Source organism: Dasypus novemcinctus, chromosome 2 (genome assembly GCF_030445035.2).
Source record: "Dasypus novemcinctus isolate mDasNov1 chromosome 2, mDasNov1.1.hap2, whole genome shotgun sequence".
Taxonomy (NCBI): Eukaryota; Metazoa; Chordata; class Mammalia; order Cingulata; family Dasypodidae; genus Dasypus; species Dasypus novemcinctus.
This window is the reverse complement of record NC_080674.1, coordinates 186271675-186285356: the sequence shown is the minus strand read 5'-3', so window position 1 is coordinate 186285356 and position 13682 is coordinate 186271675. Positions and strand designations below refer to the sequence as shown.

Sequence of the window (13682 nt, the reverse complement as noted above, 5' to 3'; positions counted from 1 at the left end):
AGACTCTGAGACAGAGTGCAGTATGTGGGTTTTTCATATTTGTACATGGGATAATTACTCTTCAGAGCAACAGCTGTGGAAGGAAAGGGACGGAAGCAGGATTGAGCAGAAGGGGAAGTCAAGTGGCAATACGCTCTAGGTAGAAGCCTCAGCTGACCTTGGGGGGAGGTCTGGAAGTCCGATGACCCATTAGAGCTGCCCTGAGTGGGGAAAAGAGGGTCTGGCCTTCATACCCCTATGTTGATCAGTCATGGGATGTGGAAGCTCTTGGAACAGGGTGTGTGGCCTTAGATGAGTTGGCTTTCTTCTGCTGGTACAATCCCTGAAGTTAGTGAGAGCTGCTGGAAAGTGGCACTTCCAGCAGCTGGAGCAACAGGCCCTTTATTTGTGAAAGGTGGGCGGGGGTCTGAGTTGAATATCACAATATCTACCACCCACCTATGAGTTCCCTTATCTGTAAAACAGGGACAGTTAACATCCTTAGCTAGCCCCTGGCCAATGATAAGGACTCCATAAATGGTACACTAAGGAATACTGGCTTCAGGAATGGATGGAACCAGGAGCTAAAAGGATGTCATCAGCATGGGTCTCAATCCTCTCTCTCTCTCTCCTTTCCTCTCTTCCTCCTTTCTGCTGTCTCTCCATCTCTTAGTCCTGATTTCCTCTGCATTGGCCTTCAACTTCTGACAGGGTCTTCCCTTATGGAGGTAAAGATGACCCCCAACAGCTCCAGGTCCACATCCTTCCACATGTGCCAGCTCAGCAACACTAGCAGAAAGCGTGGGCAAAAAATGACAAATAAACAAAAAACAACAAAAAAACAAACCAGACAAACCTAGACTAACAGTTCTAGGATAAATCCCAGGGACTGACACTGGCCAGGCCTGGGTCACATGCCCATCCCTAGAGCTGCAGGGATGTGGTCAGCCCCTCTGGATCAGCACTTGGGAAGAAGAGATTTCCAAGAGGAAAACTGAGAGGCTGAGTGCAAAATAAGGGGGAGTAGATACTGGTAACAACAACAACAACAACAAACCAGGCAGCCATTTCTTCACCTTGGAAGACCTTGTCTGTTCCATCCAGAGGATGAAAGGACATCGGACTGGTCTTGCCTCTGTGGAGCATGTGCTAAATTCAAGAATGTGTCTCATACTTCTATGTGTGAAATGTATTTGTGTGGCTGCCTGGCAACATGCTGCAGGACCCACTGGCCACGTTTCTGGGATGCCTCAGCCTGTAAATGTATCCAGAATCAAAAGTGCCTCAGCTTCCTTTTTTCTTTTCTTTTTTCTTAATATAAAGAAGATTTTCGAGTGAGAAAGACATGGATGAAATTGTCTGTGACCTTGGGGTTAGATTCCTATTGATCCTGAGCTTTGGTACCCCATCAGCATCTTCATCTGTAGAGATGACTTGATTGTCACTGTCAGAATGAAGTGGGAACATGTACATAAAGCACCTGGCACAGGCCTGGTACACTGTTTTTTCTTAATACATTATTCCGGAGAATATTTTAAGACGTGCTCCTTGGCAGGTGAGATAGCCCAGAGGGGAGGTGCTGGTTGCCCTGGAAACATGGTTTTTCTGCACAAAGGGTCAGGAATGCTGTGAGGACTGGGCTCATTTCTCTCATTTCCCCTGGAATGGGTTTCGTCCTTCCTAAACCTCTTTTGGCTTAAGCTATTGATTTCTTGAGGGTCTCACCGGACAAAGTCATCACCATTTGGCCCACGAATTATGAAAACTTGGCTTCTTTAATGCCTTCTTGGTAGCAGAAGCCTTTGCTAAGAGAGCTCAGGGCATGAATCCTTGTCCTTGGCCCTGAGGCAGAGTCCAGGTAGGTTGGGAGGTCATCTCCACCTCTAGTTTATCTCCAAAGTATTCTCGTGGCCACTCTTGCATCATTCAATCATATTGAACAGCACGTACTTTGCCAGCTCCAAAGCTGGACCTAGTGGAGTCATCTCTCAGCCCCTTACTAGTGAGGGGTCAGGGTGGCTGAGGCTGGGCCCCATGATAGTCCATGGGGCAAGGCAGTAGCGGGCTGGGAGGGAAAGGGGGAGTCAGGCCCCATCTGAACCTTTTTGGTCTGTGAACGTTTAAAAACATTACTTTTACTTTACAGCATTATTTTTCATCAAATCTACTATGCCACTGATTGCAAGATGTGCCTCTATTTTCTGTACCCCTAAAAAAATTCTCAGAAACTCTGGCATGCCAGCAACTGTAAAATGTACCCTAACTTCAATGATGCTAAAGTGTAAAAATACGTGCTTCTTTGTATTAATGAAATAGCGCGAATACCAACATTTAAAAATGGGACTACCTCACACTAAACTCCTGTATTCAATTTTCTTTTAAAAGAATTGCAAAATCTAACAACACAGGGCCACCACAGGGCCACCATCTTTGCCTGGCAACGATCGGCTGGAGATGAGTGGGGCTTTTCCTCTTTTGTTCTTAACATTTTTTTGTGTGTGTTAAATAATACATTTGAAGGACTCAAAAAGCAAAAAACGATAGAAAACAGTATAGAATGAAAAGTCTGACTCTCACACCTGTTGGCATTCACTCTGTTCCCAACCTCACTACATTTAAACCCTTTTATTCATTCTTGTGTATCTTTCCAGTTTCCTTACGCAAACAAATATGAATAGGTATTCCTTCAACCCACTTTCATTTATAATAGATTCAGTTTTTGTTTTGATCACTTAATGATGTATCTAGCAGATATTTCCAAATTGGGGGGGGGGGTTGGTGGGAAGCTACCGCCTACCCCTTAGCGTCTGGGTTTTCCATTAATTGCAGCCCCCACTCCCCAAGCTTCCCCTTTGTATACCCAGCCTGCCTCTGGAGGCATTTAAATTCAGTTCCCTGGTACAGCCAGGGGGAAATCTCTGCGACTGCCAGGGCCTAAGAGTGGGGACAGTAGGTTGGGGGTGAGGAGGTGGGATGAGGAGGGGTAGCACACATTTGTGTGTTGTAAAGGATCCTGGGTGAGTAGAAAGGGATGCAGAGATCAACAAGGTCCAGCTCCTACATCCAGGGAGTTCTTTGTCTTATGAGGGAGAGAGTAAAATAAAACAGAATGGACAATCTTGGGTAAGTTAAACTCTTTAGCTTCTGATCTCTTCTTTGCAAAATGGTATTACCCCCATTTCAAAGAAAATGCAACTGAGTCTCATACAGATGTGTCCACCCCAGGTCAAGGACACAGATATGCAGAGCGGGACTTACACCCATTCTGTCTGACTCAGCTCAGTGGTCCATGCTCACCTAAAAATGAGAGCACTCTTGCTCATTCATACTGCACCTAGGAGTTTACAAGTTTAGTTGCTGTGGACTGCGGTGGCCTTGTCCTCTGAAGGAGGGGGGAAGATCACCTAGTGCTCAAGGGCTCAAACAGGCCCCTCTCACCACCTCTCAGCTTTGCTTTCCTTTCTGTGAACCTCCCTCCAGGTGGGTTCTTCTCACAAGGTGGAGTGGCAAGATGGCTGGTGGCAGCTGCAAGCCCTCACCCTAGCCGCTCAGCCACAGCAGAGAGAGACTGTGCCTCTTCTCTATGGTTCCCGCTACAGTCCTGCACAGGGCTCTCATTGGGCAAGCTCAGGTCACATGACCATCACTAGCGTGGAGTCCTCTCACTGGTCAGAACTGGATCACATGACCACCACAGAGCCAATCACTGTGGCTAGGGGAATGTGAGCCTTCCATTGGGCACACCTGGGTCACATGGTTATCACTGAGCCAATCACTGTGGTGAAGGGAATGTAGTCCTCTCACTGGTCAGACTTGGGGCACGGTGCTTGCTGCAGGAGCCAGGGAAGCAAGAACCACAGGTACTCATTGTGAATGAAGGGTGGTTCTCCTTCCAGAAGAAGGGGACAGGGCTGGCTGGCAAACTCAGCAGTCTCCAGTGGCGTGCATAACCCGGCCTGTGAGACCTGTCGAACGGTCTCTTATGACCCTGGGCTGAGGGAAGCACAAGGCACCCAGAGGCTGGGGTGCTCAGAAACACCCTTGTGGAGGAGTAGGAAAGCACGTTGCATGGAGACATCATGGGTGGAAAGCTGTGCAGATGGCGAGGGCTGGTCAGGGCTAGCTCCTTGGGCGGGGTGGGCGAACGTGCCTGTCTACTCCCCACCCCCATGAGCGTCTCCCCCACGCCTCAGACCCGCTCTTGGGAGTAAGGAGGTGTGATGGGAGGATCTGAACTCCCCTAATTCATGGACCAAAACCTGTCTCTCTTGTCTGACAAGACCCTCCAGGGATTAACAGTTTAAGCAAAGGCAGGAAAAGGGTGTTATGGATTAGTAGTAACCCTTGGAGGGACAAAACCCGCCCTATGGGAAGTCAGAGAGGTGAGCTCAATCCCTGCAGCATTCACTGACCCTTTGTACAGAGAAACCTGTGTTTCCAGGGTAACCACCACATCCTGATTGGACCACCTCACCTTGCCAAGAAGTGTAATTTGAAACATTCTGGCATATAATTTGTTAGGAACATTCTGTGCACCAGGCCCTGTGCCAAGAGCTTTACATACGTGATCTCCTTTCATCTTCTCCCTGCTGGAGGGGGTATACCACTATCCCCATTTGCAGATGAGGGAACTAAGGCTCTAGGAAGTTAGGAAACTTCTCCCAAGGACACTCAGATGGGAGGAGGTGAAGCCAAGATTCCCCTAAGTCCATTTGCTTTGCAAGGCCCGGTTCCTTCCTTTTCTTTGGGGAAGCTAGATCTCCTTTGATGCTGGGAAATGGAGACCCAGTTACAGCTGATACACCTCAGAAGTGTGGCAGCTAGACTGTGCTGCCTGTCTCTGGGAGCCACGCAGCTAATGGTCTTAGGGCACTCAAATATGAGGCGCAAGGAGGGACTTCGCTTTCTGGCCCTGGAATCTCTGCCCCCCCCAGTTCATTTTGCAGCCTCTCCCTGGCCCTGGCACTCCGTTTCTGATCTAAAGCCCAGCAATCTGGGGGTCCAGATGGAGGATCCTAGGTCTGATTGATTCAGTGGGGAGATTGGGAGGTTTAGGAGATTGGAGGGGGGGAGTAGGCAGGGAGGGGCGGGGCGCAGAGCCCCAGAAGAGGCGGGAGGCAGGGAGGCAGCTTCATTAGGCTGTCCCCAGGGGACTTGGCAGCCAGTTATTAAATGCTCCCCAGGATGGTGAGCTTGGCGGCAGAGGAAAGAAAACGACTGGTGGGAGTTGTGGGGGTTGGAGGGTGGCGCTGCCTGGACCAGGAAATCCCTTTGTCTCATTTTTGTGGGCAGGGTTGAAATTGGAGGTTATCCAGGACCCAAACCTGTGTCATGGTGCCTGCCACTTCTTGGTATCAGGGATGGTGTCATGGGCATCCTTGGATGAGGCAGGAACTGGATCAACCCCAAAGCTGGCCCCTAGGACCCCTCCGCGGTGCACCCACACGCTGCGGGCTTCTTGGCTACTTCTTGGTGGCTGGAACGGGGGCTCTTGTGTGTTCACTGGACCCTCAGCCCTTGTTCTGTCTGTGACCAAGAATCCTGCCAGTTCTTTTTGTAGTCTTGGACGTCTTCCTGCTCCCGGGGTTATACTGTAGACCATATCACCTTCCCTTTAACCCTGCAGAGAGAAACCTGCTACCTGAGCGAGTTCCCCAGGCCTCTATCCTGGGCTCACTTCTCTTTGCCCTCACCTCCCACCGCTTGGGCCATTGGCTCATGGGGCCTTGAAGCTCATCAGTGATGACTCACATCCCTACCTCCAGCTCAGCCCTTTCTCCTGAGCAACTGCTTCTCCTGTCCACCTACCTCCTGGACATCTTCCCAGGGTGTTTCTAGGCTCTACAGAGTCAGTCTGTTCCCTGATGAGCTTCTCACCCTCTCCTCAAACCAGCTTGGCCTCTTTAACTCCCCTTCTCGAGGAGGCCTGCACTGCCTGTCAGCTAGCCCCGGCCGGAAAACCAGGAGCCGTCCTCACCTCCACTCCTCTCCGCCCACGGGCAAGCCGCCCCAGTGGGTTCCGTCTAGTCATTCATTCTTTTTCTTCTTTTCTCCATTCATTCTGGAATGTCTCCTTCTACTTCCCCTTCCCTACTGCTGCTGGCCAGTGTCACACACCTTCCCTTCTTTCCTGGACATTGGTCTCTATTCTCCAGTCTACCTTCCACACTGCTCATCTCTCCTCCTATGAAGTCCATACTCCTTATCCCTGCATTCAAAAGCTATCACAACCTGACCCCTACCCCAGCCGCTTCTCTGCACCCCCCTCTCACCCTTTCCATGCTCCGTGCTGCAGTTCCTCGATGTGCCATGCTCCCCAGTTCTCTCTGCCTGGAATATCTTCCTCACCCCACCCCATCCTTTGTTTTAAAAATCTCAATTAACTTGAGAATAAGCTTCGCTTTTGACTCCTCTAGGAAATAATCCCTGAACACTCCCCCCTCCCTGTCCCTAGCAGGCTTAGGTGCCTCAACACTGGGCTCATGCTGCTGCTTTCTGGCACTTCACACTGTATGGGAGTTGATTGTGGATCTGCCCCCTGCCTGCCGCTGCCCGGGAGAGCCTGGTGGGCTGGGCTTGGCTGTCTTGTTTATCTTCCCATTTCCAGCATCCATCTCAGAGTCTGGCATGTGGTAAATGCTCGACCAGGGCTTCAGGAATAACTGAAATGCCCATCCATTTCACAGATGCCAATATCTGGGTCTTTTGATGTGTGTATTAGTTTCCCATTGTGGCTGTAACGAATTACCACAAATTTAGTGCTTAAACAACACAGATTTGTCACCTTCTAGTTCTGGAGGCCAGAAGTCCACAATGGGTCTCACCACACTGAAGTGAAGGCGTGGGTAGGGCTTCGTTTCTTCCGGGAGTCTCCAGGGAAGAAGCCGTGTCCTTGTTTTTACCAGCTCCCAGAGGCCGCCCACTTTTCTAGGCTTGTGGTCCCCTTCCTCCATTTTCAAAGCCAGCGTTGCTGAGCTGAGTCCTCCCCATGCTGCCATGTCTTTGGTTCTCCCTCTCCTGCCTCCCTCTTCCACTTTTAAGGACCTTTGTGAATCCATTGGGCCCACTCGAGCAATCCAGGACAATTTCCCTGTTTTGAGGTCAACTGATTAGTAACCTTCCTTTCATCTGCACCTTTAATTCCCCTTTGCCATGTAATGTCACACCTATTCGTGGGTTCTGGGAATTAGGATGTAACTATCTTTGGGGGGGATTACTCTGCCCACCACATGTGGAAAGAAGCTAGAGAATTGGTGCCACATGGGCAGAGGGACTCTACCCTGTGAAACTACAGGAGTGAGGGAGTGACTAAGGGCAAAATCGGTGGGGATCGGAGAGCAGCATGATTGGATGTGGGTAAGAGGGTTCCTGGGAGAGCTCAAATGGGCTCCCCATGTGTTCTGATCAGAAATTTAGAAATTCAGCCCCAACTTGCTTTAAGTACAAGGGAGATTTACTGACTCATGGAACAAAAAAAAGCCTCATGGAGAACTCCTCCAGGTATGGCTTGGTCAAGGTTCGAATGATGTCCCACAATTCCATTTCTCTCCATTGCTCAGATTTCCTCTGTCTTGGGTTGGCTTTCTCGGCTCACGTGAGATGGCAACGTGGCAACAGCAGCTCTTGTCTCACTTCCCCCAGGTTTAGAGGCACTGGAGGAGAGGGTCTCAGCAGGTCTCACGGCCCCACCTTGCCTCCATGGGCCCTGAGTCTAGCCCCCCACCAGTCACTGGGGCCAGGGGAATACCTTGTGCTGAGGGGATTGGCTCTCACCCAAATCATGGTAGAGAAGAGGGGAGATGTGGGCTCCCATAGGAATTCTGGGTGCGGTCTTAGCAGATGGGCGATGCCGCCTTCTCTGTCTTAGGGAAGCAGGACAGGGTGATGGGGACACTGGATTGAGAGGAGACCTGGGTTGTTTTTCTGGTTCAGCTGCTGGCTGGCTGCATGACCTTGAGCAAATTACCGATGAACTTCTCCGGGCCTCGCTGTAAAATGAGGGGGCGAGGCTGGATGCTCTGTCAAGGACCTTCCAGCGTCAACAACCTCACCACTCAGAGGCTTTTCCCATCTGTTTAGCCCATCTGTTTTCTTGTGCCTCTAGATACTAGTAGTAAAAATCCTTAGAAAACCCAGTGGGTAATCTGTGGGGGAAAGTCGCGGCACTCAGAGCTAAGTTTGGGATCTGCGGCAGGCTGGCGAGGTTTAATTTTCCACATGAAGTGCTGGAGAAGGGGGGAGCGCAGCAGTTCCTGGGTTCGTGGGAGAATTGGGGGCCTGGGCAATTGGTCAGGGGCTGTCAAGACTCAGGGCCGTGTCTGCCCCGGTGTTAAGGCTCACTCTGTGGTTGGTGTTGGGACTTAGTGAGGTCAGAGTTGGGGTCCCTGTATGACTGAGGTGAAGACTCTGGGTCTAGTGTGGGGGCAGAGGCTGATCAGCAGGAGATGGGACAGGTGCTATGAACTAGCACGTGGGTGACCCAGGTGGCATATGAGAGTGACTTGGGATCCGTGTGACTTCTCAAGCTCTCACGATCGTCTAACAGACTCTCTTTTGCTAACTCACTTGTTCCTTGTCCGCCTCCTTCGACTCGAATGTTGGCTCCGTGAAGGCAACAACTGTGTTCTCTGCAGCACCTCCAGCTTCTAGAACAGTCCCTGGCACATAGTAGATGCTCAGTAGATAACTGCAGCCTGGCTGAAGGAGTAATGATGATCGACATGTTTCCAGGTGTAGCCAGTGCTGTGGGCATCAGGCTGGTGGATCCCCAACTTTGCTGCTCGTTAGAACCACCTGGAGAGCTTTTAAAAGTCCCAACGCACAGGGCGCCCCTGAACCAATTAAATCAGAATGGGAATGGGAGCCAGGCATCAGTGTTGTTGTTGTTGCTTTTTTTAAAAAAGATCTCCAGGTGAATCCAGTGTGCTGAAAATCTGAGACCTACTGCTTTAAGCTGCGTAAAGCGTGGGTGGGCGCAGTCGCTTCTTGGGGACACACACGCAGGAAGAAGGAGTGGGACTAGAGATGAGCCGCAGTGAGGCTTGGGTTCCTGGTGGTCGGATGGAGACTTTTTGTCCCAGGTCTCTATCACATTCTCCGGACACCCGCCACGGAGGTGATTACTTTGCTATCACAGAATGGATTTTGGCCGCGAGTCAAGAAGCCCTCTCGCTTCCAACTAAACGATGGCAAATCAATTTGAGGTCTCGGCTGGAGCTGCTGATTAGGGCTGGCAGCCAGGGAGCTTGGGGCTGTTGCAGCCAAGGCAGGGCTAGGGAAGGCCTGTGGGAGGAGGGTGCAGGCAGGAGCTGGGTGCCCGCCTTCTCCTGGGGAGGGGTGGAGGAGGCCTAAATGGGTTGCTGTTCAGGTTTGGGGGTTCAATTTTCCATTTATTGACCTCGTTATTTAGAGTAGTGACATTAATGGCATGAGTCATCATTTATCGAGCACTTGCTATGTGCCAGGTACTTTAATACATTTGTTGCGACAACTGGGCAGTGCAGGTATTATTAGCCCTTTTTTCTAGAGGCCCCGAGAGGTGAAGTAATGTGCTCAAAGGCCAAACGGCTTCAAAGTTCCAGGGCCGGATTTGGAGCCAGGTCTGTCTGGAAAAAATTGGCACCTTTTTTCATTCTGCTCAGCTGCCTGGTGGGTTTCGAGGCTGGACTGTGAGCTCGTGTGAGAGAGTCAGGTTCAGGTCTGCAGGAGAGCGCTTAGCCTGGCACCTGCTCACGGGCAGGCTCCCTGGGGAGGGTGGCTGAAGGGAAAAAGGAGTGGGGCAGTGTTTGCCGAGTGCATGGCGGGTGAAGGAGTGCTTGCTGCGGGGACCGAGGGAGGCCTCAGGGAGGCGGAGGTGTGCCTTGTGTGGTGGGCAGTCTCCAAGCTGGGCTCTCCTCCTGCTAGTCAGGCTCTGGTAGAGGCCCCTCCCGCACCGAGTCAGAGCTGACCCCTGTGACCAGCGGAGCACTGCAGGGACCATGGCGCGTGACTCCTGAGGCTAGTGCAGAAGCTGCCGCAGCGTCCCTCTGCTCTCTTGGGTTCCTTACGCTCGGGGAGTTGGCTGCCATCTTGTGAGGATGCTCAGCAGCCTGTGGGTGAGGGCCTGCTGGAAACGAACTGCAGTGTCTAGCCGCCGGCCAGCACCAATGTGCCCGCTGACTGAGCCACCTTGGAGGTGGGCCCTTCAGGTGACTGCGGCCCTGGCTGACATCTCCACTGCAACTTCATGAACAGCCCCAGTCCAGAACCAGCCAGTCAATCAAGCCACTCCAGAATTCCTGACCTGCAGAAACTGTGAGAGCAGATAAATATTTATTGTATTAAGCCACTGAGTTTTTGGGGTGATTTGTCACAGTGATAAATAACTAATACACATTGCTAAATTTCTGTTGAGCTCCAGAGTCACACGTGGAAGTTCAGAGGATGGAAGGGTCTCTTCTGGGTCGCAGGCTTGAGAGGGCTTCCAGGAGGAGGCAGCTACTCCCTTCTGTCCGCCTTGTCACTCCACACTGCACTTGTGACCCTTGCCTCTCAACTTGGCTTGGGTTAGAGCAGAAGGCTGTGAGGCAGTTCAGGCTTTCCAGTTTACCAGGTGGGTGACTTGGGGTTTTTAATATGTTTCATTCTTCTAATCTGTTCATTTCTTCTTCTCCTTCCTTTCCTTTCCTCTTCCCCTTATTTTTAATCATCAGTCTTGTCATAATAGTAGCATTTCATAGCAATGGCTTTCACTTTAAAAGTACCTACTATGTGCTAAACACCATGCTAGGGGATATCCAGACATTATTTTCTTTAATTCCCTCGACAGCCCTGGTGTGTGTGTGTTTGTGTGTGTGTGTGTGTGGTTGGTGGGGAAGAGGATGGCAGCTAGCGAGGTATCCTTATGCCCACCCTTTTGTTTTTTAATAAATGAGGAAACCAAGGCTCCAAGCAAATGAGTCATGTGCCCAAGACTAGATGGAAAGAATCAGGTTCATCTGAGTCCAGAGCCTCTGTTCATCCCCGTTGTATGGTCCTACTGGGCCTCAGCTTTCTCACGTGTAGAATGGGGATGGTACTGACCTCACAGATCCCTGACCGGATGAAAGAAGCGGGTGCCATTAAAGCAGTCAGCCCTTGTGTATGGCATACAGCAGGTGCTTAGCAGGTAGGGGCCCCCCTTCCCTTCCGCCCTCCCTCCCCATAAGTACTTTAAGACAGGGCCCTGCCAAGTGCCTTTCACGGTGAGCGGCAGGGAGTTGCTGCAGCCTGGAGCCGGAGACCTCTGAGCCCGCCCCAGGCTAGGCTGGACGCTCGGGGTCTGCGGTCCAAGGTGATGGGAGCCCCACCTCCAGGCTTGGAGCGGAAAGTGCCCCTCGCGGGTTCATCCCGAGAGGAGGGGTAGAGACTGCATTTGTCCCCAGTGCCTGTGGAGAAGTGGGGGTTGGAGATGTCTGCATTTGGAGAATCCCAGCTGAGAAAACATTGTCCTCAGGGGGTATGAATCATCTCTCGGATCAGGTGAGAAGACCCAATTAATTACCGTGCTAAGTGAGTGGCCTGGAAGCAGGGTTTGAAGTCAGCTGAGGGATGCCGGGAGACTTCATTGACCCCCTGCTTCCGGGCAGCTTCGGTTCAGGAGACAGATGGGACTTGTCTGGCCCCGACACTGCGGGGATGCAAGCAGAGAGGAGGGGGCCATAGGAGGGAGTCCTGTGTTGCATGGGAGAATAGATTTGACTTTAAATCCCCTCCCCACTCCAGGTCTCCTGGTTTTCTGTGCTTTGACACCTGTTGTGAAGTAAATGGTCAAGACGAGGTTGGAGGCTGGCCCAGGCGAAGTGCTGTGTGCGCTCCCGTGGACAGCGGGCTGCCCACCGCGTCCTCTCCCCAGGCACCTCAAGCCCCAAACGGATCACATCACCTCCCTGCAAGCTTGTGCTCCACCGGTGCTCCAGATCTTGGAGACACCCAAGATAGTGGCACAGGCCTCGACGTCTCCCTCCTCCAGTCTCCCATGGGCGAGTCCTGCCCATTTCCCCTCCTTGGTAGCCCTCCAACCTGCCTGCTTTTCTCCATCCCTCTGCCACTGCCTGAGGTCAGACCGCACCCTCTGTGACCTTGACATTGCAGAGCTCCTCCCTGGATCCAGCTTGCAGCCTCTCCTAGTTCATCCCCGACCCAGCACTAACTGACCTTTCCTCAACAGACTCCGCCGATCCCAGTACCCTTCAGCCGCTCTCCATTGCCTGCAGGCAGAGCCTAGGCTCGGTTGCTTCCACCCTTGCCGACATGCCCAGACTTTTGCCTGGAGCTCAGGAAGTTTCTGCAGGTGTTGTCTCCTACTTCCCTCTCCCCTACTCCTGCCACCCCTCAGACTACTTTTCTCTCTTCCGTGCCTTTGTGCACGTCGGCCCCTCTGCCTGGAATGCCCTCCTTCTCCAGCACTTGATTCTTCCTTCTTTTTCTAAGATGCCACCTCCTCCAGGAAGCCTTCCTCAGTTGCCCCCAGTTTACCTGTATCCCTGCCCATGTCGTGATGGATAATGGATTTGTTGATCTGCATGTCTCTTCCATTAGCAGGTAGATTCCTGTGCAGAAGGGGCTGTGATTTGACAGTGTCTCGCACCTGGCAGGAGCTCCATTCAGTGTTCATTTAACTGAAGGGATTAAGATCTAAAGAGAAGGCCTTCATCACTAAAAAATGCAAGGATGCTGGCATTGACTGACCAGAGCACAGGGCACCTTGGGAATAGGCTGGTGTTTCTGGAGGCCACTGAGTGGAAAGAAGAGAGGGAAGCAGAGGAGAAACAGCTGGGCCTGGGTTTCTTGCTGAGGAAGAACTTGGGTCTAGGAAGGACAGGCCTGGGAGCTGAAAGGAGCACCCAGATAAACTCCAGGGAAGCCTGAAGCCCTGTGTTCCTTTTCTGGCTTTGGAAGACCCTCAGAGCCCTAGACCTCAGCTTTGTGGAAGCCTTGGGTGACCCCGCCAGTGGCTGGTGCCCCAGCTCTGGGACACTTCACCCACTGTCTGGAGCCCTGGGCCTGAAGAGGGCTGGGGCTGCGGCTCCTCTGAGGTCCTGCTCAAGCCTCACTGCTTTGTAGGGAAAGGGGAGTTTCGCCTCAGCCAGTCTGGTGGGCAGACTCTAAGAGGGTCCCTGATGATCTCCCCCACTCTCGATACTCACTTACTTGTGTTGTCTTTCCTCGAACGTGTGGGCAGGACCTGGGACTTGCTTCTAACCGCTGGAATATGGCAGTGGTGTTAGGCTGCCACTTCTGTGGTTAGATTACACAAGATTGTGACTTCCGTCTTGCTACTAGGCTCTCTTTCTTGCCTTCTGGCACACTTTGATGATGCCAGCTACCATGTTCTGAGCTGCTGCTCTAACGGAGAGGCCCTGTGGCAGGGAACTGAGGGCAGCCCCTGGCCAGCAGCTGGTGAGGAACTGGGGCCCTCTGTCCAGCAGGAGCTGAAACCTGCTAACACCCACGTGAGCCTGGAAGCGGAGCCTTCTCCAGCTGAGCCCTTCAGATGAGATTCCAGATCTGGCCGGCACAAGTCTCCCTCTTGTGAGAGAGACGAAAGCAGAGCACCCAGCAAAACCATGCCTGGATTCCCGCCCCATTTGAAACTATGAGATAATAAATATATGTTGTTTTAAGCCACTAACCGTGTGGTCATTTGTTGCTTAGCCATACATAACTAATACTGCCTCCCACTG

At 52.0% G+C, this 13682-nt stretch overlaps 1 long non-coding RNA gene across 4 annotated transcripts; it reads left to right on the top strand.

Annotated features, from left to right (window-relative positions):
- The first annotated feature begins 3341 nt into the window (after positions 1–3341).
- LOC111759026 (uncharacterized) lies at positions 3342–13626 on the top strand. Of its 4 annotated transcripts, XR_002793124.3 has the most exons (5): positions 3342–3839; positions 10213–10272; positions 10379–10570; positions 10893–12289; positions 12538–13626. It is a non-coding gene; the product is annotated as an uncharacterized lncRNA (long non-coding RNA). The 4 variants fall into 4 exon arrangements; XR_002793125.3 differs by lacking the exon at positions 3342–3839 and having other exon boundaries at positions 5151–10272; positions 12541–13626; XR_002793122.3 differs by lacking the exon at positions 3342–3839 and having other exon boundaries at positions 5151–10272.
- Positions 13627–13682: the final 56 nt, after the last annotated feature.